The sequence below is a fragment of the Antechinus flavipes genome, chromosome 3, assembly GCF_016432865.1.
Source record: "Antechinus flavipes isolate AdamAnt ecotype Samford, QLD, Australia chromosome 3, AdamAnt_v2, whole genome shotgun sequence".
Classification (NCBI taxonomy): domain Eukaryota; kingdom Metazoa; phylum Chordata; class Mammalia; order Dasyuromorphia; family Dasyuridae; genus Antechinus; species Antechinus flavipes.
Genome location: NC_067400.1, coordinates 11,574,673 through 11,602,409, shown reverse-complemented (window position 1 = coordinate 11,602,409; position 27,737 = coordinate 11,574,673). Strand labels below are relative to the sequence as shown.

Here is a 27,737-nt window from a genome sequence, read left to right as displayed (position 1 = left end):
ACTTCAGTTCAAACCCTGCCTCTGATATTTACTACTTGTGAAGGGACCTTGAGCATGTCCCTTCAAAGCTTCACTTGGACCTCAGTTTCTTTATTGGTAAAACGAGAACTCTCATTGGGTCTCTGAGTTTTCTTTAATCTTTAGTTCTACAGTGTTCATTGCCTGCCTCTCTCCATTCCCTCCCACTACACACAAGGGAAAAAAGAGTAGTGGGAGAGGAAGGGAGAGGAGAAGGAGGAGGTTTAGGTGGGAAAGAAAGGTAATGAAGGCAGAGGAAGAGGAAGAGTAAAAGGAAGAGAAAGAGTAACAATAAAAGATAGTAGCAGTAGTAGTAATAATAACAGCAGCATTAGTAGAAGTAATAGTAGTAGTAGCAGTAGTAATAGCAGTAGTAGTAGTAGTAATAATAGCAGTATTAGTATTAGTGTTAGCAGTAGTAGAAGTAGAAGTAATAATAGTAGCAGTAGTAGTAGTAGCAGTAGTAGTATTAGTAGTAACAATAGTAGTATGAATAGTATCAGTAGTAGTAGTAGTAGTAGGTGAGTAAAAGAATACTTGATCTCTCTCAGTTATCTCTCTATCCCTTCCTCAAAAGTCAGTCTCTTTCAGTTATCTTTCTATCCCTTCCTCAAAAGTCGGTCTCTCTCAGTTATCTTTCTACCTTCCTCAAAAGTTTGAGTTTAAATCTATACACACTTTAGAGAAAAGCCATTGTTGGTTTGATCCATTGATTCTTTCATCAAGCGTACCTACTATCTGCCTGCTGCCATGCCAGTAAAGCAAAATGGAAATATTTGCCCTTAAATAGTTTTCATTCTACTGAGGGAAATACCAGATCTGCAGAGAAGAAAACATAAAATAGATTCAAAATCATTATGAAGTCATTTTGAAGTGGAAAGGACGCTGACAATAGAGGTACAAGAGGGAGAATCACGGTGGGCCTTATGCGTGAGGCGGGACAAGAGCCTCATTGACTTTTAATTATCAATCTTCAGAACACTGAGTTGTAATGACACTGAGAGACAGTCTCCATGTCCACAAGCTCTGAGTTTAAGACTTACCCTTCAAAATATCTGACTGTGTGAGTTTGGGCAAATCATTTAACCTCTCAGTATTCCAGGATGTTTCTAAGCAAGTTAAATGGTTAATATTGAATTGTGTTGATAGAAGAAGCTTTCTCACTAGGGAGCCCCCTATGTTCATTCAGTCAGTGAATAAACATTTATTAAGCACCTACCATGTACCAAGAACTGTGCTAAATGCTGGGGATAAGAGAAAGGCAAAGGATAGTCCTTTCACTTGAGGAACTCATAGACTGATATGATCACGTGAACATCAATGAAATTATAGGTCTGTTCCAAAATAGAAAGAAAAACTCTCCAAATCCCAATGCCCTTAAGGATAACCCCTCCTTTATCTGCTTTCATCTTAAATGACTCATTTGCCAGTAGTATGCTATCTTCGGCACATCTGGAGACCATTATTCCTTCGAGTCTTGACCTGACATTTGGTGAGCCTTATTTCCAGTCTGTGTGACTTTGGCTAAATTGTTTAATCTTGCTGGGTCTCGATTTCCCCAACTGTGAAATGAGAGGGTCGCAGTAGATAGCGTGTGAGGTTCTTTCCAGCCCCACATCTACCATACTGTGAGCCTTCTGAACCAATCTCCAGATGGGGATTGTCAACTAAGAAGGGAAAGAGACATTACAGCAGCATTTCTCCTGTTTCCATGTGATTCACTTCAGCTTGTCTGGCACCCCTCTCGGTGATGTGTCAGCCCAAGAGATCCTTATTCTTGACTGAACTGGAGCAGCTGTGCTGGACCCAGCGCCAGGCAGATGGAGGTGAAACGTGAAACTTGATCCTCTATTGGCCAGGAGCGAGAGGAAGGCAGGATGCTCCGGATGCTCCAGAAGCTAGTCAGAGCATTTGGTTTCTTCTCTATATCTCAGCCCTTTGCTGCCAGGCACTGAGTTAGATGAAACACTCCACCAGATCTGACAGCCCCTTAATTACAGGCTTCTGGTGACCCAGCAGCCCAGCTCCCTTGATGTGCCCTGCATGTGAACTGACTTCCGTGACAGCTGAACAGCCTTGCAGGGCCACTTGTTCTAGGTGAAAACATTTGAGGACAGACAGATCTCTAGATCAGCAAAAGCCAACTTACACAAAACAGTCACTTGATGGTATCTGGAACTCTTGGAAGTGCCCACAGGGAGCAACTTGGGAACACTCGAAGCTGGAGGGCAACCACAAAGGATGTGGTCACTCGCTGTTTTTCAGCAGAATTCTGAGCTTCTCGGGGAATCTGCCCAACTCCCAAGAGGATAAAACAGACCCAAAGAGCAAATAAGATATTCTGGCCCGGAGAGATCACTTGGAAAGCTTCTGGGAACAGACACGGAGGTGGGTGCTTCCAAGGTCAGGGGTATGGCTCTTCTGTTTTGTTTGGTACTCGTCCTGGTGGTCAGCTTCTAGCTTGTCTCTAATGAAATACAGACTGTGGGGTATCAAGGCATTGACAGCTGAGCCTCCCAGCTGCTCTGTCATGAATGGCTCCCAGCTAGAACCAAAGTGAGTGTCAGAAGGATGTCAGAGTGGAGCACTGTTTGGCAGCTTGGGCTGGCAACGCAGTCGTGGCGGGAACGAAGGGGTGGGGGATAAGATTTCTTTCTGCCTCACTTGATAAGGACTTGTGCTTCCTGTTTTTCCTGGAGCTCCAGAAATTTACAAGGGAATTATTAGCCTGAGCAATGGAGAGTCAGAAGATGTTTAGCTCAAAACTGTAATCTCAAACTTTTTTTTTTTTGGCAAAATAAAAAAAGAAATGAAGTCTGTGATTTCATTGGTACAGGGAACATCTGGATAAGGAGTTTCTTCCACTAGTGCAGGTCAGCTCCTCCTCTGAAGATCTTTGAAGATCTTGGCAGTGGAAGCAGAGGCATCAAAGTGAAATAAAAAATGGACAGTCCAAATGTAAGGATCCCTAAAGGGGACATGACACATAGTTTTAAAATGTTATCTATATATTATTGCATTTTTTATTTCTTTTGTTAAAGATTTCCTAATTACATTTTAGTCTGGTTTCTGGCCCAGATTTATCTTTCTACCCTTGAAAATTGAGGAGGCATCGAGATACTTGCCTAATATGGATCAGAGCCAAAGAGACTCAAGCTCAGGACTTACAGCTTTCCATCCACCATGTCTGCCTCCTCCTCCTCTTTCTCCTTCTCATTCTTCTTCTTCCTCTTCCTCATCTTGTTTTTGTTTTTCTTCTCCTCCCCCCTTTCCCTCCTCATCCTCTTCCTTCTTCTTTATCTTCTTCCTACTCTTTCTTCTTCTTTTTATCTTCCTCCTCTTTCTTCTTCTCCTTTTTTCTTTTTTTTCTTTTACATCTTCTTCCTCCTCCTTTATCTTCTTGCTCTTCTTTTATTTCTTCATCATCTTTTTCTTTCTGTCTCTTACTCCTCTTGTATCTCTCTGTTTCTATATGTCTATGTGTTTGTCTCTCTGTTTCTTTTTATCTCTATCTCTCTTTCTTTTTATCTTTATCTCTGTCTCTCTTATCTCACTAACTGCATGACCTTTGGCATATCAATGAGCTTGTCTCTAAGATTCAGTTTCTTTTGCTACAAAATGAAGGTAAATGGCAAAATGTGTCCAAATGACAAGATGTGTCCTATGGTCCCTTCTGACTTCTAATCCATCAATCAGGCAACAAGCCTTATTAAATACCTACTTTGTACCAGGCCCTGGGAATATAAAGACAAAAGTGAAAGTCTCCACTATCAAGGAAATGGAGGAAATGACACAGACACTTAGACAGATAAATAGACTGGTAATTAGGAAGAGAGATGGATAAGTAAGTAAATAATGGATACCCGTATATACAAAAAGAAGGATGAATGGATAGACATATAGATAATGACTGAATAAATATTTGTTTATTGAGAGACAGAGAGAGGATAAATAGATGTAGATAGAGAGGTAGATGAAAAAGAGAATAAGCATTTGTGTAGCACCTACTATATGTCATTGTGATACATGTTTACAAAAAGTATCTTGTTTGCATATACAAAATAAAAAGAAAGTAGTTGAATGGGGAGGCAACAACACTGGGTGAGATAGGAAAGTCATAATGTAGCAAATGGTACTTGATCTGAATCTTTTTAAATTTTTTTTATTATAGTTTTTTTTTAATTGACAAAACATATGCATGGGTAAATTTTCAACACTGATTCTTGCAAACACTTCTGTTCCAACTTTTCTCTTCCTTCCCTCCACTCCCTCCCCTAGATGGCAGGTAGTCCCATTCATGTTAAAGTATATGTTAAATACAATATATGTCTATGTATATTTATACGGTTTTGACCTAAATCTTTAAAAAAAAACTGGAAATTTTAAGAGCAAAGGGAAGGGGAAGGGCATTTTTAGATATAGGAAGAACAATTAGTTCAATGAAATGGTAAAGAAATCGGAAATGGAATGTCATGTTCTAATAAAAAAAAGCCCAGAGAGGATCAGAGAGTAATAATGGATAATGAGGGTGAAAAGAGAAGGAAGCACTAGACTTTAAATGCCAAACAGAGACATTTCTCTTTATTTGCTCCCAGATTCTTTCCACATGGGAAAGGCTGTTATTGGTAGTACCTAGACAGGGGAATATCTGAGGGGACAATGTGCAGACAGCTGGATACAAGCTGATAGATGAAAACAGCCTTAATTAGTTGAAAACATCAAGGACTTGCTTTTTTTTATTTTAAAAAGGATAGATGTTGTTTTGACACATCAGTCACTTCCTAATCTCCAAATTCCCATGGCATCATCCCATAAGTAAAACAAATGCAACTGATCTATGTGTCAGTATTTCCAAAAAAAAAAAAAAAAAAGATAACATGGAAAAATGTTTATGGAGAATCTGCTTCTTATTCACTAGCATATTATTCACATTATGGACTCCCTATGGATGCTGGGAGACTCGAGTCTTCTGTTTATGGAAGACATTGTGTGGATCACAACAAAATCTGGGATGCTGAGAAGCCTCCTGCAAGAGATCCACAAGCACACCTTTTCCCAGGTAAAAATAATTGGATAAAGAAGGAGTTTTTCATACTATGATGAACTGTTGCTTAGACAACCTATAAACCTCTTCAGTCAGTATATGCAAGTATTATATATGTCAGCACACACATGTGTACACACACATACACTTATCTTGGACAACTCAAAACTGAACAGTAGGAAAAGAGAAGGTTGGATTGCCCTGGGAAATTGCAGCTTTGTTTTATTTTGGTTTCTTTGTTCAGTCATTTTTCAGTCATGTCTGAATCTTCAGGACCCCAGTTGGGGCTTCTTTGCAAAGATACTGGAGTGGTTTGCTATTTCCTTCTCTAATTCACTTTTACAAATAAGGAAACTGAGGCAAACAGAGCTTAATAACTTGCCCCTAGTCACACAGCTAAACATCTGAGGCCATATTTGAACTCAGGGAGATGAGACTTACTGACTCCAGACCTGGTATTTTGTGCACCATGATGCCATCTAGCAGTTCTTTTGCAGAAATTAGCAAACCAAGAATTATGATGAAGCAAGGAAAAAGATGTCATCAAAAGAATGGCAGAACATGTTTAATTTATATTGGATCGCTTGCTGTCTTGAGGAAGAGAGGAGAGGGAGGACAATTTGGAACACAAGGTCTTGCAAAGATGAATGTTGAAAACTATCTGCATGTATTTGGAAAAATAAAATTTTGTGTGTGTGTGTGTGTGTGTGTGTGTGTGTGTATTCCTTTAAAAAGAGAAGGATGGCAGAAAGCATGAAAATATGGGAAGATCCTTGGATTTTGAGTCTGATGAATGGTATTGAATTCTATCTTTATCCTTATGATCCAGGGCAAGGCCCTTAATGATCATGATAGCACAACAGAGTATTTTAAGATGTAGGAAGGACTTTACACATCATCTTGTTTGAACTTCACCAACAACTCTATGAATTTATGATCTCTGTTTAACAGCTGAGGAAACTGAAGTCATAAAGGTTTAGTAATTAGTACAGTTGCACATAGCTGGTGAGAGATGGAGGCTGGATTCAAACTAATATATTCCAGACCCCTAGTCCAATCCTCCACTACTCCATCCAGCTTCAAATAAATCTTAAACCAAAGACGAGGGCTTTGGTTACCTTGTCTGTAAAATGATAATTTTCTAATATTCTATTTTACTATAATTCTATGATCATCAGGATATGTGAGTGAGAAAGAAAAGGGACTGGCCACATAGAGGGAAGGCTCGGTAATATACAGCAAGTGTGCTCCATCTTTGTCTTTGGGATGTCAATAAAAAAAAAATGAAATCCTCTTGCAACATTGAAGGCATTCCCTGGGGTAAATTTATGGGAAGACAAGAACAAGAGGTACAGAAGGAGGTTGTTTAATGAGTTGTTATCAGCATCAAGGGAGGGAATACCTACATCAGTGAGGTCACAAGTCCATTGATGTACAACATTATGGAAACCCACATCCACTTTAAACCAAGAAAAAGATCTGAGGGCACTCACCATTTTTTATAGAAGTTCATGTGTTGCTTTAAGAGATGAGATGACTTTTAAATGGCATCTGACTTTTAGATTTAAAGGTAAAGGATTAATGGATTAAACACTGTTGCCTTATAGTTGGTTCCTAGTTTTTGATAGAGACTAATGGTATCTAGCCTTACTTTTCCCTTCTTTCATAAAAAAATACATTATTCATGTAGAAATTGCTCATCTAAATGTAGGAAAATTCCCTTCTACAAGATTTTGATCGATCTGAATCTCCTCAGTGTGAATAGTGCTTCTAATGATGCAGATTTAACCCATTCGTACCATGTACCTCTGCCCATACCCTTTCATAAATCCCTCCCCGTGGTCAACATGCTGAGGGGCTATCTGTAGATCTCCCCACATTCTATGGACATCAGTGCCCAATGCATCCATCGCTTGCTCTTGCCACATTTGACCCTCCTGCCTTAAAGGTGTGGTAGCCGTGTGTTTAGATTGAGATGGAAGTAAAATACATGTTATGTTACTGCTTTTGAATTTGTTGTTGTGCTTGTTTTTAGTATGGAAAAGATGGATCTATTCTGTTGCTAAGTAGATAGATCCTAAACCCTGCAACACAAAAAGAAAAGAGGCTCAAGGACAGACCCTTGAGATGTACACCCCCATTTTAAGTCAGGAAGAACCTAATTTCCAATACAGAGAACAAGGAATGAACAAGAGGAGAAAAAAGGAGAACTAGAGAGACTCTTGTATCTTCCATCACCTAGAGAAGCTTATCTGTGAGGAGCAGTACTATGAGGTAACAGATTTAATCCATTAATTCTTTATCTTTAAATCAAAGGTCAATGCCATTTAAAAAGTAATTTCATCTCTCCTTTTACTCATCATTCTCCTCTTTTTCCTTCTCTTATTCTTCTTCCTCTTCTTTTTCCTTCTCCTCTTTCTTCTCTTTTCTTCCTCCTTTCTCTTCTTCTTCCTCCTTTTTCTCTTCTCCTCCTTCTCTTCCTCTTCCTCTTCTTCCTCTTCCTCCCCTCTTCCTCTTCATCCTTTTCCTCCTCTTCCTCCTCCTTCTTCATGACTCACCAGAAGGCTTCCATTATAAAATGTACACTTCTCCACCCACAAAATCAAAAGCAAATTGAAACAAAGATGCAGGCAGGGCATTCAGGGTGCATAATTCTAGAGCATCATCTATCACAGATTTGGGTGGCACTGTTCTTATCATGATCTGAGTTTATGGTGATGGACAGGGTGATGGGCTGGCTTATTGTATCACTGCTCTGAACATTCAGTTTTCTAAACTATGGCCAGAAGTCCCTCACTTCGGATGTGTGTCTCCATGTAACCCCATGTTACTTATGGTCTTCCTCCAGGAAGGCAGTATGACATAGAAGAGTCAGAGTTTGGGGTGAGATCTTAAGTACGGTCTTATTGTCTGAAGTTGGCTCAGTATAAGGTGAAAGGTATAGGATTCTTGAGAAGAAAAGAGAGGGACTATTTGCCACTGGAAACATGATAGAATAGAAGATCAAATAAACCTTGCAATGATGAGAGCCAAGTGGTGGCAGATCACATAAAATTATAGTAGGTGCAGTCAGCATGAGTGTGTAACTTTGTCTAGCATCATTCAGCAGTCCTTGGGTAGGCTGTTAGGAGGCACATGGTAAAGATAAATCTGGATTAGGATTGAGCAAGGCTCCTTAAACAATTGTAGGACAAGGGTGCAACAGATTCAAGAATAGAGCAGAAAGTTGAATTTATAAGCCAAAGTCAAGATTGAGAAGGGAGAAAATGAAGCCAGAGCAGAAATCATGATCTGGGAACTCCCCGAAGGAAGGCAGGATTGGAGGTCACAGGGAGGCTCCATTAAGAGTATCCTACTAAAGAGATAAGAAAACCACAAGGAGCCACCAAATATTTGCTCTGAAAAAAGTAAAAACAAGAAAATAAAGCTGTTTGTCTAGAGATTTGCAACTGTTAAGAGTCTTTACCCCAGGGTTATTGAAATTATATGATGAGTCTAGTCTTGTTAACCATACAAAAGGTCCTTGATACTACTTCCTTGACATAAATAATTCTATCCTGATCTGCAACATTTTACATAAACCAAAAAGAAATCTTAAACATCAACCAGGATTTGTCTTAAGAATGTATAAAAGATGTCAAAAATTCATGTTAATCTTGCCTGGGAGGCCATTCTCCTAGGAATTATATGAAATATAACAAATATGTACGGCTCTAAACAAATTATGGAAGGTCTTTTTCCTCTCCCTCCTTGCCCCCCAAAAGTATATGACCCTAATAATCTGACCCTAAACCCAATATTTAAGATCTTTCTCCTCTCCTTTCCCATTGCCTACAGTATTAAAAGCTATTTTTTCTAGGTCAGGCCACAGGTACGTTGAGAGGCATATGAGGAGACTACCCTTTTGGCAGACAGCCTCCAGTTCTGTCTTCCTATCAACCTTTCACCCAATGATCAATAGGCCCCAGCTTTATATTCCCCTAAGTATTCCAAATGTCCCATTATTAGAAAATTCTTACACACACCCATGTGATAATGTGACTTTTAGCAGACATCTGGGGGCTAGGAAGGACTGCCATTCATTATTCTTGGCTTTTCAATTCATTATTCAGTGGAAAACATCAGGAACTCAAAAAAAGATATATGAGAATGAGAAGGCTAGAGAGTGAAGTCACTAACCATCAGCCAAAAAAGAAATATTGTGAAAGCATTTATCTATGAATCTTAACATAGGAGGGTGTCAGAATCTATTATTCACACGATTAGCTCTGCATTTGATTTTAGAAGGTTAAGGTAATATCTCTGTATGTCTCCTGTCCCCAAAACAGTACAAGAAGAATACCTTCCATTTGACATGCTTTTAAAAGTGCTGTGCTAAAAGAGCTTTATTACTGAAACAGTATTATATCATATCATATCATGTAATAGCTTTATTACTGAAACACTATTATATCATATCATATCACGTAATAACAATATCATTTGGTACATTTATCTGATGTTAAGAGCAAGAAGGTCATGGCAAAAAGTGAAAGTTCACATCATGACTATGGGTGCTTATGATTTTGCTACTTAGAATTTCCTTTTTTGGAACTGCTTTATATATACTTAATACTTGACTTTTGAAACTGGTACGTTGGCAGGTCTTTGTATCTTCTATGATCCAGGTTCAGCAGCAGCCAGTGCCCACTTCTCATTTTTCCTTGCTTTCTCTATCACTAATTGAGATTGATCATATCTAAGAAAGACTTGTCCTTCACTTCTCATCTCCTTTTGCTTTGAAGTCACTAGTTACTGCCAATTAAGGCTCAACAAAAGAATAAAACACCACAAACTCAGCCTGAATTTTCTTTCCATCAGTTTATAAATCCTCAGTTTCTTCAACTAATTGGAACCCATCCAATAAGGCATAAGAAGCAGACATCTCCCACTGCAGGCACTTCTCCTACTTCCTTCCACAAACCTCTCCTTTGGCTCTAGTCTAAGTCTGTTCTCTGGCAGTTTTCTGGTGATTGTCAAACACTGCAGTTTCTCTGCTTTTGACACACTTATTATGTTCCTCATTCTAGATGGTCTATCCTCAAAGTATGGCCCATGGGCCAGATGTAGTAGCTGAGGATGATTATCCCCCTCACCCAGGGCTATGAAGTTTCTTTATTTAAAGGTCCACAAAACAAAGTTTTTGTTTTTACTATAGTCCGGCCTCCAACAGTCTGAGGGACAGTGAACTGGCCCCTATTTAAAAAAGTTTGAGGACCTCTGGCGATATCAGAAAAGAGATTGACTTGGATTGGAAAATGTTTCAACTTGTATCCTGTCTATAAAACCTAGATTTATGCTTCTGTTCTTATGGGCAAATTTTGAAGCAAAAAGATATTCAGACTGATCAGTCCCGATCTACCCCTCAGTCCACAGAAGACAGCTAAGACTCAAATATATTAGCATTTCAAGTAGTTAAATCCCTTTAAATCTGAATGAGCAAATAATTCTCAATTCTATCTATGTTTAATACCAAGATAGCAAGATTAAAACATAGAACAGTGCCCGATGGCTTTTTTTGTTCATTTTCCTTTATAGTTATTGGCTATGAATGCAACTCGGTTTCATGTTCGCCCATAGTTTCATGCATAAGTTGAGTTATTTGAAAATCTTGCTAATATAACTAGAAGAGATGTCAGCGGGAGATTTCCTGATGCTCTAAACAAGCTTATTTGCTATTTTGACCATCTTCAGTCCTGTCCAGTCATACCTTTATCAGTGTCATCTTACAGAGTTATTGATATACCATGACAGATCCCTTTGGTCATCACAAAACCCAACTCTTATGCTGTGCATTAGATTGCCTGAGGCAGAGATCAGAAGGTCTTACTGGAACTACCTCTTGTAGCATTGATCAGCTTAATGTTGTATCTCCTTGATCCAATTAGTGATGTTTGCTAAGAACCCTTGGGGTTCTTAATCATGTTACCCTAGTTATCATCAACAAAACATTTATTGATGCTTATTTTTTGTAGGACATTATGCTAACTTCTGCACTAGATGCAATGATGTGTAAGATGCAGTGTCTGCCCTCTATGGGTTTGCATTCTGGTTGGAAAGATGAGAAATAAACAAAAACAGGACAAAGATACAAGGCTGCATTGGTTAAGCAAGACCTGAAATTAAATCCTGCTTCAGATGCTTACAACCTGTGTGATCTTAGACAAATGACTTAAACTCTTTGCTCCTCACTTCCAGATAAATAGTAAAATTTATTTTATTTATACTATTTATTAATATTAAAATGTTCCACTTTATTCTATTATACTATTTATTATTCTATATTATTCTATTATACTATTTATTTATACTATACTATAATTATTTATTAATAGTAAAATAGTTGTGACCTACTAGGCTGGTTGTGAGGATCAAATGAGATAACATAGTAATCATTTGACACATCTTAAAGACTATGTAAATAAATGCTAGCTATTATTAGGAAAAGAGAGTGATCAATGAGGGCTAAGCTTTGAAAAGAAAATGAGAGGCAGAGCCATAAGGATCAATTTTTATAACAATTCAAGTATTTGAAGTGGTAGCCAGGTGTTACAGTGGATGGATTGCTGGATCTGGAATCAGTAGACATCTTCTTGAGTTGAAATCTGACCTCAGACTCTAGCTGTGATCCTGGCCAAGTCAATTAATGCAGTTTGCCTCAGTTTTTTCACCTGTAAAAATGAGGTGGAGAAAGAAATGGCAAACTCTTCCAATATCTTTGCCAAGAAAACACCAAACGGGGTTATGAAGAATCAACCGAGACTGTAAAATGATTGACAAGAAGCACGTGAAACAGTCCTAAGGTTAGTGACTCCAAACACACTGTCAGGTATTGCCGTGAAAGCATTAGGCAGAATGATCATCAGCAAATCAAGGAAGAGTTTATGGGAAAGATGGCGCAACAGTTGGGAGCTCCTGTTTTAAATAATTGCTGTTCTTCTGCACTGATGAGAAACAGTAAGGACTGTCACAATTCTTTAAACTTTTAGTACCCTTAGGCAAAGCCTCATTAGTCCCTACTTAGTTGTGTCTCTAAAGATATTCAGTAGGACAACATGAATCTTAAAAATCTTTCCAGACAAAGGGAATTTTGGGCAAACCATCAGTCTATGGGCTATGCATTCTATGTGTGTGCACGTATTTGTGCACAAGTATATGTGTATGTTGTGATCTACGTGCTGAAAATTGCTATGATTCAAGTTTGTTTGTAACCGTCAAATTAAAACAGACTGAATAATACATGTTTTCTTCTCATGTTATTTATGTGATGACAAAGAATGAATGTAAATGTTATGGAACAGGATAAAAGCATCTGGTTTTTATTATGATTACATTTGCAAATATTTAATTTCGTGGAACCAAAACCTTGGGGAGGAGAAAAAGAAACAAAAAAATTGAAGAAAAGGTAAAGTAGGAATCTTCTGTAAATACAAGAGGCGAGTCTGCCAAAGTCTGAGCAACTTTCTGCAGTTCATATTGGCAACATCTTTTTCTCTCCTTGAAGGATTTTTTTCCTCCCCTAAAAGCCTAATTTCTCAAGTTCTCATTTCTGCATAAAAGTGACATTTGCCAACCATTAAAAACTGAGGAAACAGATGCATTCAGAGCAGAATGGGATGAGCAGAATCAATACAATATATGCAAAAATATTTTAATAACAAATATCTTGTGAGGCAAAAGTTCTTATCAAAATGGGAACCAATAGCAATTACAGGGTATCAATCTGTAATGAAGCATTAGGGACATCCTGACAGATGGACAGATGCACAGAAGGAGGCATATAGACATTTCTGAATGTGGCCAATATGTGGGTTTGTTTTATTTGATTATCATTGCTTATGAAGAAAAATGTTTTGTTTGTTTTTCTTTTTAATGATAAGAAATGGAAATTGAGAGAAAGCATGAAGCTAACAATATTGGTACATAGAAGAAAAAGCCCAGTCATTGGAATAGAGTTTAGAAGGAAACACAGACAAGTAAGCATCTTTGGAATAAGTCTATTGAATTTATTCTGTGCTTTTAAAAAAAAGCAAGTGATAGATCATATTCACCTGCTTTTAGTTTTAGTTATCATTTCTACAGGTTCTTTTGTTTCTAGCTTATCTATTTTTCCTATAATTTAAAATATAACCTCCTTAATTTTTATTTTAGATTCTTCTTTGTCAGCTGCTTATTTTTAAATACATAATTAGTTCAATAATCATTTTTTGGTATTTTGTTAATTTCTGTTTATAAGAATATGATTTTTCCTCTGAGTAGTGCCATAAAATGTAGTTCAGAAACAGTATCATTGTATTTATCATTATCACTATTTGTATCATTTATCATTATAATTTTAATTACTTAATAATTATATTTAAATTAATAATATTAATTAATATAATAATAAATCAATGATAATTCATTTAATATAATTATTGTTTCTACCCTTTAGAAATTTCCAGGAGATACTAACACCTCCTTTGCTCGCCTACTTCAATGTGGAATTATCTTTAGTGTATGGTGCTATCCCTATGAGATGACCAATAGCTGACAAGTTACCTCTCCAACCATTCTAACATCTCCAATCATCTTGGAGAAATTGGACAATACATTTTCCACCACCAACCCCCCTCATTTCTGAGGGATGAGTCTTTTGACTTATCCTGCTGGGGGCCAGGACTTCATGCTACTGACACTTTGTGAAGTCTCCTTATTCTACCCTCCCTGGCCAAAATACCGCTTTCCCCCACCTCACACATCTTTATTTTTATGTGCTTTTTTCTCTCATTAGAATAGATGCTCCTTACCAACAGGTAAGTAGGTATTATTTTACTTGTTTTTATTTATATTTTCAATGCCTGGCACATAGTAAGTGCTTAGAACAGTCTATAATGTATATGTTGTGTATTACATATGTATATCTATAATAATATATTTGTATATGCATAATAATAGCTAATATCTACATAGTGCTTATATATACTAGACACTGTGCTAAGTGCTTTACAATTATTATTTCATTTGGTCCTCACAATAATCTGGGGAAATAGCTACTATCATCTATCTATCTATCTATCATCTATCTATCTCTATCTATCTATCTATTTATCTCCATTCATCCAGCCACCTATCTTGAAATGGACAAAGGACTGGCCTGGCCTCCTCTCCCCTCCCTCAGTCTTAGCTTAAAGGGCCCAGAGAAGGGTCTGCTCAGCTAGATTAGGGGATTTCTTTTGCACTTCAAAGTGCCAGATCAACAATGCTCCCAAGGATATCTGTTCCATGAGGGTGGTCACTTAACCCCGATCCCTATCTATGTTAAAACATCTGCCTTTATATCTTTCTGTAAAGTAGAGTTACTCTTTAAAGTCAAAGGTGCCAGCAAGGGTGAACAAGAATGCTTATAAGGCTGTCCCTACTTCAGTTGGGCAGGAACCATGCCAGAATCCTACTGGAGGTCCGTCCTGGCCATGCACACCATCTAGGCCAGTTACAAATAAATTATTTCTAAATTATGAATTACTATGGCCGTCTTGAATTTTATTGCCTGGGCTATTTCAATCTATATCTTTCTTATTATTTTTCTTCTTTCCTTTCTTTCTTTCCTTCCTTTCTTCTTTATTTGCTTCTTTCCTTCCTTCCTTTCTTTATTTCTTTTTTGTTTCTCTTATGATTTGGGATTCAATGGAAGCCAGTAGTGACAGCTCATTGTGGAAGGACCAGAAAGATCCAATTAGAGCAAAACCCCATCTGCTTCACAGCATGGGTCTTAGGGACAGAATTCTAGCAAGGCTGAATTAAACTCACCTTTCTCTAGGACAAATTACTTTTTTGATTTGCATAATTTCTTTCCACTCTTCATCATTATTCACTCAAGAGGCGAAGGTTGCTAGTCCAGTCACTCTCTGCATGTTTTATTCATCTTTGAGAACTTGACCACTTTACAGAGCAACAATGTGCCATCAAGCACAGGAGAGAGAAACCCAGTGGCAAAAGCAGGAGTGTAAAGTTCCTTTCTTCCTTCATTTTTTTTTTTTAAGCTGCTACTTGGAGAAAAAAAAAATTACGGGGAGGCTATCCCTATGTGTCTGTTTTTGAAGGAGATTATAAGGGGAATGGATTGTAAATAAGTAGAAATTATTTCCTTTCAACTTTCAGGTTGGAGCTTAGGAACATTTGGTTCTCCACCTCCTGCCCCTGGAAAAGACCACACAAGACTAGAGCCTTAGATTTCTGCTGGGGTGTCCCCTATTGCTAAATCTGTGGGATCCTGATAGCTCTCTAATCCCAGCCCGGGGGAGGGAGAGAAGGAAGAATGAGATAAGGATGGAATGGTTAAAAGCAGCTGCTAGCTGTGGAGAGAGGGATGAGTATCACATGTTCACTTGTAAGTGGCTGGTTGCTTTTTTAATTTAACCCTTTCTTCCCCATCTCTTTTTTTAAAGTCCTTTGTCACTTGATATGTTGAAGTCGGAAATGGATGGTAAAAATCTTTTAAAATTTTCAATCGGTTCAACAAATATTGATTAAATATCTACTATGGCAACCCAGAGAGATACAATGACAAAAGTGAATTAGCTTTCTTCAAGAAGCTCAGTCTATTGAAGAAGAAGGCAGTATTTGCACAAATAATTATAAAAAGAACTATGCTTTAATATAGGAATATGTGAGTATATTTATATGTACATTTTTATGTGTCCATAGATATGAGTTCAAATGTGTGTGTCTGTGTGTGGGGGAAATATTTGCACCCCCACACATACACATAAGTCCATAGCTCAAGTGGGAAAGAAACTAATTGAGAGGGATGAGGAATTCACAGAGAAGGCAACACCTGAGTTATGGATGCCCTGAAGGCAGCAAAGGGTTCCCGAAGGTAGATGTGAAAAGGAAGTTTATTTCACACTTAGGGTACTTCTGTGTCTTTGCAGAGAGTTAAGAAATAGCTCCATATATGTGAGGAATATCAATCAGGCCAGACTGAGTGAAAAGGAAATGTTAAAGGGGGGGGGGTGGAGGAGAGGGGTCAGTGTAACAGGAAATATAACGCGGAGGGCTTTATAGCACTGCCTAAGAGCTTTTACCCTGGAGCAGAGGTGTCAGACACAGAAACAGAATCACTCTCTAGTGATGTCTGGACCAGATTAAAATATCATTGGAAAATATTAGCAAAATATATACAAATCCGATAGAACATGAATAATATTACTCTGTAATTTTCTAAATCAACAGGCAGCCACAAGGATCCTTGTATATGCTTTAATATTTGTGTTTGAGCCCCTTCTCCTAGGTGTAAGAGGGAATCATTTGAATTTCCTGGATAGGAATGTGGCCAGATCTGTTTTTGTTTGTTTAGCCATTTCAATTTGACTGCTAAATGGAAGATGAATCAGTGATGAGAAAGACTGGAAACAGAGAGACCAATTAGGATCCTATTGGAAGAGTCCAGACAAGAGGTGATTAGTGATTGAAATAAGGGAAAGGTTGTAATAAACAACAAATAATGTAAATAGAGAGGAGGTGGGCACAAGAAAATGTCCAAAAAGTAGAGGTATAGGTATTATAGAAGTAGAATCACAATTGGCAACTGGCTAAAACTAGAGGGGGCAGCAGAGTCAAGAGTGGAGGATGATGGGATTGCCAGGAGAAAGAAGATGGTACCCTCAGTGTGATGGAAATAGATTTCTGTGTCATAGAGGGAAAACATGCATAAATATAAAATTGAATTAGGACATTTTCATCCACGTTTCCTTCCAAAAGTTGAGAAGCTATGAAAGAGCCTAACCCTTCCTTGGCAGACAAAAAGGAATCCCATCTTCTACTGACAGAGTCCTCACTTCAAAGCTCCCTAACTGAAGAGAGCATGCTTCCAAATGAAACCTCTGCTGCCCTCTGCTGGAACCAATAAAACCCGAGGGTGCCTTGCCCTTTGGGGCTCACTTCTACCAACCCAGCTGACCCTATCATCAGTAACATAGAAACCCCATTAACTAAGCTCCACCTTGGGTCATCTCATTCTCCCCATTATTTTTAGAGCCCTTGTTGGTGCCTCTTCCTCTTCCAAATCCTAACTAGAGGTGTTCATTCCCCAGGGCTCTCTCTTGGACATCACTTTTTCTCACCATTCCTTCTCTTGGTGATCTCATCCATTCCTGTGACTTAAATTAAAATATATATATTCCCCCAAATTATACTCATAGTCCCAACCTCTGGCCCCTACTCTAGGATAGCCTTCTCAGCTGGTCATTTTCAACCAGATGTCATGCTAATATTGGAAATTCTTCATATCCAACTATGAACTCATTTTTTCCCCAAAGACCTCTTGGTTTTTCCTTTTTTGTTCATAATACCTTGATTTTTCCCCAGACAACAAAACTAAAACTTTTGGTCTGAAATCGTTAACTCATCTCTCTCATTTTCTCTTCACATCTAATCAATTACTAATTTCTACTGATTGTTTCTTTAAATTACACCATGACTATCTTCTATTCCTAATATTGCTGCCAAGTTGAATTTCTTCTTATCTCTTGCCTGGATTATTTTAGTAGTCAATTAACTAATCTCTTTTATTCCAGCTATTCCAGGGTTAAGTTGGAAACATTGTACCTCCATTTAAATTCTCTACTTCAAGCTTTCCCATAGCCTTTCTTCCAAGTAATACTTGAGAAAGAGAAAGGAAATACATTTGTGTATGTGATGAATTCAAGAACACTGCTGATGGTAAAGTCCCTAAGCAGTATGGAAGAAGATACCCCATAACTAGTTTCTACCTCTACTGCTCTTCCTGAGCAAACTGAAATCTGAACTGTCACTGAACAAATCTCCTCAAGGAAGACATTCATCTCAGTTGGGCTGATCAAGAAGACTTCATTTCACTACAAGGTTCTTTTTTAATCAAAGGTATTTTGTTTTATGGATGGTTAAAACATCCTTTTGAGGAGTCCATAGGTTAATTTAACCAGATTACAAAGGAAAGATTCATGACTTAAAAAATATATATTTGAAATGCCCAATTTAGTTCAATTTCATTTACAAATGAGGAAAATGAGATACAGAGGAATAGAAATGACTCATCCAAGGGTTAGAGGCAGAGGTGGAACTAGAAACTTGAGTATCTTGCCTCTGAGTCTTTTGGGTATGAGAAAAACTGTCCTGATTTGGAGGCTAAATTACACTAGGGTACATTCATCCCCAAACAATATCAGCTCCTCTCGAGACTTTTAAGAAAAGAATGAAGACCTTTCTTGGATGGCACAAATTCACTGACTCACAAAGCCGAGGAAATAGGCTAAGATCTTTTGAGGGTTTCTTTCTTTCTTTCTTTCTTTTTTATTAAAGCTTTTTATTTACAAAGTATATGCATGAGTAATTTTTCCAACATTGACTCTTACAAAACCTTCCAAATTTTCCCCTCCTTCCCCCCACTCCCTCCCTAGCTGGCAGGTAGTCCAATACATGATAAATATGTTAAAATACACATTAGATCCAAATAGATGTATATATATTTGTACTGTTATTTTGTTGCACAAGAAAAATCAGATCAAGAGGGAAGAAAAAGAAAAACTGAGAAAGAAAACAAAATGCAAGAAAATAACAACAGAAAGATTGAGAATGCTTTATTGTATTCCACACTCAGTTCCCCAAACCTCTCTCTGGGTGTAGATGGCTCTCTTCAAGGATTTCTTAAGAGATGCCTATGTCATTTTCTGAATATCTAGGCTGCATTCAATGCATTAGTTATTATGAGAGTTAAAATCCAAAATGCTGCTTTCTTCTGGTTTATGGGACAAGGTAAATCGTATTCTTGGCAGATAGGTGATTCAGTGAAGGGAGAGCTGGGCCTGAAGTTGGAAAGAATAATTTTCCTGAGTTCAATTGTGGTTTCACTTACTAGGTGTGTAATCCTAGACAAGTCACTTAACCCTGTTTGCCTCAATTTTTCATCTGTAAAATGAGCTGGAGAAGGAAATGGCAAACCACATCAGTATCTTTACCAAGAAAACCCGAAATGGAGTCACAAAGACATAATGTGCATAATGTGTGACTAGTATATACATATATACAAATTTTACACATAGCATATATATGTGTGTGTGTTTATATATTATGTATTTATTTAATAAATGCATAAGTATATAATTTTTGTGTGTGTATATATATGTATATATATGTGTATATATATATATAGTAGTTTGGGGAGTAGTAATAGTGGCACTAGTAACTGGGAAAATCAAGTAAGTCTTTATAATAAAATTGTTAGGATTAATGTAGAGTGTATATATACATGACTGAATCACAACAAAGTAGCCTATACCAGTTTTTTACGAGTCCAACATCATCGTCCAAGGCTAGGCTGATAGAATCAAATGGCAATGCATTGCTTAAATGATTCAATTACAAAGGGAAATGATTTATTTTGAGGGAAATGACAAATGAAGCAAAGCAAATAGATTTGGAAAGAGGGAGTTACAAATGCATCATCAACACATCTAGACCAGGAATATGCAGAGAAATCCATTTTAGCATTATAAAATGATTTCAAACTCCATGTAAAATTTTTACCTGAGACAATATATCCTACATGATCCTGGTCATGTATCAATTGTGTGCATAGGCATGTACACACACACACACACACACCCCTTGACCTGCCCTCCCCAGGGAGAATTACTTTCAAAATGCTGATATATCATAATGTAATACAGTAATCTCTCATGTATATAAATGAAACTATCCCATTAAACATACATATGGACCTTCAGCTATATAATTTAATGCATGAGTCTGTGTCACTATCGTATTAGATTCAATTCATTATCTGAGACAAGAAAGATAATGTATTGCCATTGTATCCGTTGTCTGACTTGTCACCTACGTACAAACTGGAAATAATATACAAAATGACAGAGTAACAATGTCTTTCATTGTATAGACACCCAAACAAAGCATGAATAGATTACATGAAAATTATCTCATTAAAGAAACTAATTGATAGAAAAGACATAATGTATATAATATGTGGGTATGTGTATGTGTCTGTCTGTGTATATATATATATATATATATATATATACACACACATATGTATGTATATATAAAAACACACATATGTATTCATTCATACATATACATATTATATATAATATACACATATGTTTGTGTATTATCTATCTAATATACACATATAGTCATCTATTCATCTATATATATGTATATATAAAAAAGTACAAAAGCAGTAGTAAGGTACTACTAGCTGGGAGAAATAAAGTCTTTAAAATAAAATAGTCAGCATTAATATAAGGTATATATGTTTATATATACCTTATATAAATTTATTAATATAAGGTATATATGTTTATATATACCCTATATGAATATATTGATATACACAACATGACCACACTCAGAGTACACCTAGGTAGTATGATTGAGGAAACTGAGACAAATAGTGTTAAGTGACTTGCTCAGAGTCACAAAACTAGCAAATATCTGAGACCGGAGGAAGATGAGCCTTCCTGATTTCACTATGATGACAATTTTTTTTTAGCTTTTTGTTTGTCTGTTTTTAATTTTTGCTCATTAATCTTTGATTGCAAGAAATAACATACTTGATCAATGACATTGCACTGGATAAGTTTGATCGATACTCAAGAGAGCACATGATGCGGCTTTACTGAGTGCTTCCTTTGGAAGAACAGACTGGATCTGTGCATTACAAAATCTAAGTGATTAAATCTACTTATTCTAACTAACAAAGTTTACTTATTGCAGTACATTTCATAGTGTCCTTCATGTAGAGCACCACCCAAAACTAAAGACAAGTCCATCCTTTTGAAATGGTAGAGGGGAATAAGAATTCATCATTACCTACTCTCTCTTTCACCTTAAAGCTCATTCAACTATTTTTTTTTTCAAAAAAATTGAAAAGTAAAAATATATCCTCATGAAACCTAAGTGTTAGCCCCATTTTCCTTGGCCACACTAAGTGCCATCCTTGTGGTGCTTTTGTATCTGGATAGTTGGATCCATAGCCAAGGAACTGCAGCAGCTACACAGCTCCCAAAGACAATGCACATAGTAGATTTTTCTTACGGACTTGAGAATGTCAATGTTGCCTGTTTCTTTTAAGAGGGAGTCTTTGTTTAGTCTTTCAAGTCAGGAGGCTTAGGCACATGTAAATAAATGACTAAAGCCAGAGAACCAAATAGCACTTGGCAGATAGCAATCGAAGGCCATATTGGACACATAAGAGTTCCTCTGCTTCCTCTTGGGACACCAAGAGAGCCCTTGCTTTCCAATTTTCTCTTTTCCTTTTCCATTCATAGAATCCCATGATCTCAGAATTACAACATAGTCTAATGACCTCTAACATAATTTATGACTAAAAAAGAATTCCCTCTCCATCCTCTTTCCCCTGCTAGTGATGGCCCACCACTTCCCCAAAATACTGTTCTAATTTGGGATAGTTCTAATTGTTAGGAACTTTGTTCCTCATAACAAGACTAAGTTTGTCTCTTTGCAGCTTTTATTCTTTCTTCTGACTATTTTTCCTTTTTAGTTTAAACAGAGAAAATGTAGACTTTCTTCCATGTGTTAGACCTTCAAATAAATAGGTATCAAATTTCATCATTTCCTTTTTTTCTCTAAAGCTTAGTTTTTTCAGCTTATCCTCATATGGGCTAACCTAAAGATCCTTCACCATGGGGGATATTCTTTAACTTACCTAGGTCTCTCCTAAATGTGCCATCAAGAACTAACATGAAGTAACTAGGAAAGTAGAGACAACTTCCTTCCTTCCCTCCTTCCCTCCCTTCCTCCCTTTTTCCATTCCTTCCTCCCTCCCTCCTTTTTTTCCTTCCTCCCTTCTTTCTTTCCTTCCTTCTTTCCTTCTTTCCTTTCTCCCTTCCTTCTATCTGATCTATAATTTCACTAGTGTAAAAAAAACAAAACAAAACAAAACTCGTTGTAAGAAAATCTCCTCTACTGTATATAAGCAACTCTTTTGAAACTGAAAGTCTTAGCAAGTTGTATGGGGCTCCTGAGAGACTAGGTAACTTAATTTGGAATTTAAACTGAGACCTTCCTGACTCAGAGACTGACTTATGCTTGATCTCCCTCTCCTTCTCCCTCTTCCTCTCCTTCTCCCTTTCCCTCTCCCTGTCTCACTCTCTCTTCTCTTTCATTCTGTCTGTCTTTTCATCTCTCTCTTTCTCTTTTGCAAAGCCTGCTTCCTCTCTATAATGAGACCATCACTTCCCTATGCTATTTGAGAAAGTGCTTCTCTTTTTTCAAAGTTTGATAATATATTCCAATTACATGTAAAAACATTTTTTCACGCTTATTTTGAAAATTTTTAAGTTCTAATTTCTCTATCTTCCTCCTTCCCACCCCCCCTTATTGAGAAGGCAAGTAATTTGATATAGGTCATACATTAGCAATCATGCAAAACATATTTTCATAATTATCATGTTGTAAAAGAAGACACAGACCAAAAAATGAATGAAATAAGGTGAAAAATAATATGCTTCAGTCTGCATTCAGATTCCCTCAGTTCTTTCTCTGATCATGGAGAGCATTTTTCCTTTGTGTCCTTTGAAATTTTCTTGGCACACTGTATTGCTGAGAATAGCAAAGTCATTCACTGGTGATCATCATACACTCTGGCTGTTACTATGCACATGTTCTCCTGCTTCTGCTCACTTCACTCAGCATGTTCATGTGAGTCACTCCAGGTTTTTCTGAAGTCATCTTCTTATAGCACAGCAGTATTCTCTTACAGTCATACACCCCAACTTGTTCAACCATTCCCTAATTGATGGACATCCACTCTTAACATCCATATCTCTCTTAACAGAATCTAAGTTTATACTGACTTTCTTGGTTGTCATTTGAGGCAGCTAATTCACACTGAAGTGCATTGAATGCTGGGTCTATAGTTAGGAAGACCAGTACAAATTCAGCTTCAGATACTAGCTAAAAGGGAAAGAGGGAGAGAGGGGGAGAGAAAGAGAGAGGAGGGGAGGGGGGAAAGAGGGAGAGAGAGAGAGAAAGAGAGAGAGAGAGAGAAAGACAGACAGTCAGACAGAGACAGACAGGCAATCTTCTGGACTAAAAAAATCAGTATGGAAGGCATGAGAAGCTCTTAAGCATGAAATTATGAAAACAGGAAAAAACAATTGAGAAGGAAAAAAGTTAGGGTCTAAATCAAGGATTCTCATTTTTTTTGGTCTCAGGATCCCTTTATACTTTTGAGGAAACTAAAGCTCTTTTATTTATCTAGGTTATGTTACTTGATATTAATGGTTGTTATTCAATCATTTCAGTCACGTTCAACTTCACATGGCTCCTTTGGGGTTTTTCTTGGCAAAGATACTGAAGCAGATTTTCATTTCCTTCTCTGCCTCATTTTACAGATGAGGAAATTGAGGCAAACAAGGTTAAGTGACTTGCCCTCGATCTATAGCTAGTAAATGTCTGAGATTGGATTTGGACTCAGGTTTTCCTGACTCCAGAATTGACACTGTTTCCACTGTGGCACTTAGCTACTAACAGTATTTACTATCTTAGACATTAAATTGTCTTAATATTATTATGAAGATTATTTTGACCTGGCAGGCCTGCTGAAAGAGTCTCGGGACCCTCAGGAAGTCCCAGAGAACACATTAAGAACTACTGGTCTAAAAAAACAATGTGGATGCCTAAAGAACTCATCAATCAAGTTAAATTTTAAAAAAAAAAGACAGCCTTTAGAAATAAGGGTATACAACTGTGAGCTTATACGTACATTGAAAATGTGACAGCCCATACAAGTCATCAGTTAAGTTCTTCCTAAATCAAAAACTTAAGGTCCTTGACAGAAATTCCTCTTATAAGTAGACTGTCAGACAGACCCCCAATATTCTAGTCCCTTCCTATTCTTTTACAGGTATAAGAAATGAATCGTTAATTTTGGCCTTTCTAATGTGGTCTAGTATGTCTCCATGGCAGGAGTGCTCTATCAGGTAGATCTTAGTTATTAACATTCAATCAACTCCCATAGTTAAACAGAAAATTCATTCAATTCATAAAATCATAGTAAAAATAAAGAAGCATTAAATAGTTATTATAAATTGCAACATTTAAATTTTTGCAGATCTGCCACCATGTCTAAAACCCCCTTTAAGGTTTGAGATTTTACTGTCTCTTTTTTCTTGAGTTGTAATATCAATAATCCTACATTCATCATGTTACTATAGACCTCTCACCTCCTAGTAAAGTTGAAATGGAAGGCAGATAATTTAACTGTGCATCAGCCAGGCTCAATCATCTGTCTAAGTTCTATAGTACAAAGGGTCCTGAATTTAATGTTGGGAGCTGAGTTCAAATTGTGGCTCTGCTATTTAGTACAGGTCTGCATTCAGTCAAGTCACATCCCTTTCCTAGTTATCAGTTTCCTCATTGGCAAAGGATGCCTGATCTCTGAGGTCTCTTCCTTCTCCAGCCTTATGATCCTAGGATTTTATTTCTGAAACTCCAACTCTAAAAAGAACCCCATTTAAATGTTTCATTAGCTCATTTCTTTTCTCCTTTTGGTATCACTAAGTTGGCAGATCAAGAACTTGCTATAAATGCAGTTCATCTAGGTTTCAGTGCAATATTTGACCAAATATCTCATTTTGTTTGTTGTTCGTCATTCTTGAAGAAGACCAAAATGAGCTCACTATGTTAGAATCTACTCATAGTGTGTCCGACTGTGGCTGAACAGACTCATACGTGCTTGAAATGCTCTACTACAGGTTGGATGCAAATAATCCCTATGAACATTTGGGTTGGATTCTCTAACTTTGCACATCTAGCTTTTCTTCTGAGCTAATTCAATTCTCCTTTGTTCACAGAGCACAGCACCTTCTCTGATGAGGGCACACCATGCTGGGCAGTTCCTTGCCAGTTTCTCTCATGTCTCACAATTAATTCTAAAGTTCTTAAGAGAGACCTTGAGAGTGTCCTTGCATCACTTCTTCTGACACTTTGTGAAGACTTGTGTGAATTCTCTGAAAAATAATCTTTTTGGCAAACGTACCTTGGAAATTCAAACAATGTGGCCAACGCAATGGAGTTGTGCTCTCTGCAGTAGAGTTGGTTGAGAGAGAATATCATTGTTCAATAGATTCGGAAGTGTATAGAATTCAGAGAGTAGTCACAAATGGATCAACATCAACATGGAGGGAGGGAGGGAGGAAATATTTTTTCAGAGTGACCCAGGTACTCATGATTTTTGTATATTTTTCATGGATTATATAAACGTAGAAAGCCTCCCTATCAAATTTGTAGATAATGCATAGCTGAGGAGACTTCCTCATGCAATAATAGGAACCCAAATCCAGAAAGATCTAATGAGCTAGAATGTTGGGTTCGCTCTAATAAGATATAATGGATGTATGGATACATTTATATTCTTATGCTTTGGATCAGAAAAAAGTTGGTCTCTCTAGTTCAAGATGGAGTAGATATGGTTAGAAAACAATTCATTAAAAAGAAAATCTGGGTGTTTTAGGAGACCAGAAGCTTAAGTCAAAGGTACTTGTTGGTTGATCTATGGTCATAGATGTCATTTACCTTCTTATAGGCTCAAATTGACAAGTTGCTAATTCTTTGCGAACTATTCTAAGTGATATCCAGTTAAGCCAAGTCCTTGGTAACTGGAGAGGCAATTTAGAGGGAGGGATGCTTTTAGTTCCACTATGGTCCAGACATAACTGAGAAAGGAGTAAGCACTAGACTACTATCCCTGGGGATTTGAACACAAATTGTCACTCAAATAACTGAAGTTTTTCCTTCTATATTGCTTTGTTTTTGTTTTGTTGTGTTGTGTTGTGTTTTTCCTTAGCAAGCAAAGCCCACTTTCACTGGATATTGAACCCATGGTTCTGTGAGCCATTGCATGAGTCCTAGATATTTGGATTAATTTCTTAACTTTAAGGACTCTTTGGCCTTGACTTTAACACATGATTCTATTTATTCTTTGGTCGTGGCTTAAATAATATTCCTTTTCTTTACCAGGCATATTCTCTCCCTTTAGATTTGTTCATTGTCCTTAATTACCAGCAAGATGGCCATCCTCTGTATTTTCTAACCTGGTAGAGGTCTGGTTAAGGAGAGGAAAATGTGTTGGAATCACAGTAACTCTGGGTTTCATGTAGGATTTTCAGTGCAAAGGAAGACTTAAAAAAAAAAAAAAAAAAAAAAAAAAAAGATGTGTCACATTCACTTACAGGACCTGGGTTCAAATCTCTGCTCTTCAATTTGCCAACTTCATGAATTGAAAAAAGTACTCTGCCTTTCTGGACCTCAATGTCTTCATTTGTAAAATGCAAGGTTCGGGCTAAATGACTCAAAGGAATGAGTTTAATTCTCATTTTTGTTTATCATCAATATCTTCTGCCACTGCAACTTCTCTGATAGGAAGATGGAGTAGAGAGCCTCCCCAAACTACCATTTCAGGAGGCACTCAGGCCACTCAACACTTCATTCCCCAACTGGCTGAACTCCTTTGGAAGATTCTACCATCTTGCCCTCAGTCTCCTTTTGTTGTCTTTCCCCACTACATTGCAAACTCTTTGAGCACAGAGGCTGCTTTTATTTTTTGTTTTTGTCTCCCCGGTTTTTAGCACAGTGCCTGCTCCCCAGTGGGTGCTTGATAAATGTTTATTAACTGTTCATTGACTGACTGATCTAATGAACATTAAGAATCCTGCTAAGGTAATTAGAGAAATATACTGCTAGATAACTGAAGTTTTATCTAATGAGGGTAATGAACATTAAGTAGAATAAGCAAGTAGTGTAAGTCTAAATTAGTCTTCTTTTAGAAACTTATACTAGAACTCAGTGTCTCTTAGTCTATTAAAAAAATATACATCGTTATCTGTGATTGCCAGGGAACATTTCTTAAAGTTGTTTAGTATTTAACTAACTCCTGAAATGAAAAGAATCAAATTAGCAGGAAGGCTTAAAAATTCTCAGGTACTTAAAAGGTATAGGATTTTTTAAAGAATTAAACTTAATTAACCAAAGTAATGAATGTAACTAAATAAAGTTAAAGCTCTTTCAAAAGAGAAAGTGTCTACTAATTAGACCTATTTCTAGAATAGCGAAAGGCCTTATAGGATGGGAAATGGATATTTCACTTTAATTTCAATCTATTCTAATCATAACATGTTAAAGCATCTAATCCAACCTTTTTGTTTTACAGATAAAGAAAAAGAGGTCTACAAATTTGAAGGGACAAGGCCAAATTCACAGTCAGGGGGCATAATTAGGGTTGAAACAAGTGTCTCCAGATGGGGCTCTTTTCAACAGCGAGGTGATTCAGGCCAGTTCCAATGGTCTTGTGATGGAGAGAGCCATCTGCACCCAGAGAGAGAAGTATGGGGACTGAATGTGGATCACAACATAGGATTTTCACCTTTTTTGTTGTTGTTTGCTTGTATTTTGTTTTCCTTCTCATTTTTCCCCCTTTTTGCCCTGATTTTTCTTGTGCAGCTTGGGAATGGTAGAAATGTGTATAGAAGAATTGCACATGTTTAACATATATTAGATTACTTGCTGTCTAGGGGAGAGGGGAGAGAAAGGGAGGGAGAAAAAAATTGGAGCACAACGTTTTGCAATGGTAAATGTT

General features: G+C 37.2%; 1 long non-coding RNA gene across 2 annotated transcripts; it reads left to right on the top strand.

Annotated features, from left to right (window-relative positions):
• The first annotated feature begins 1,997 nt into the window (after positions 1-1,997).
• LOC127558395 (uncharacterized) lies at positions 1,998-27,737 on the top strand. 2 transcript variants are annotated; one of them, XR_007952797.1, is made up of 3 exons: positions 1,998-2,406; positions 12,982-13,077; positions 27,312-27,737. It is a non-coding gene; the product is annotated as an uncharacterized LOC127558395 (long non-coding RNA). The 2 variants fall into 2 exon arrangements; XR_007952798.1 differs by lacking the exon at positions 1,998-2,406 and adding an exon at positions 4,381-5,077.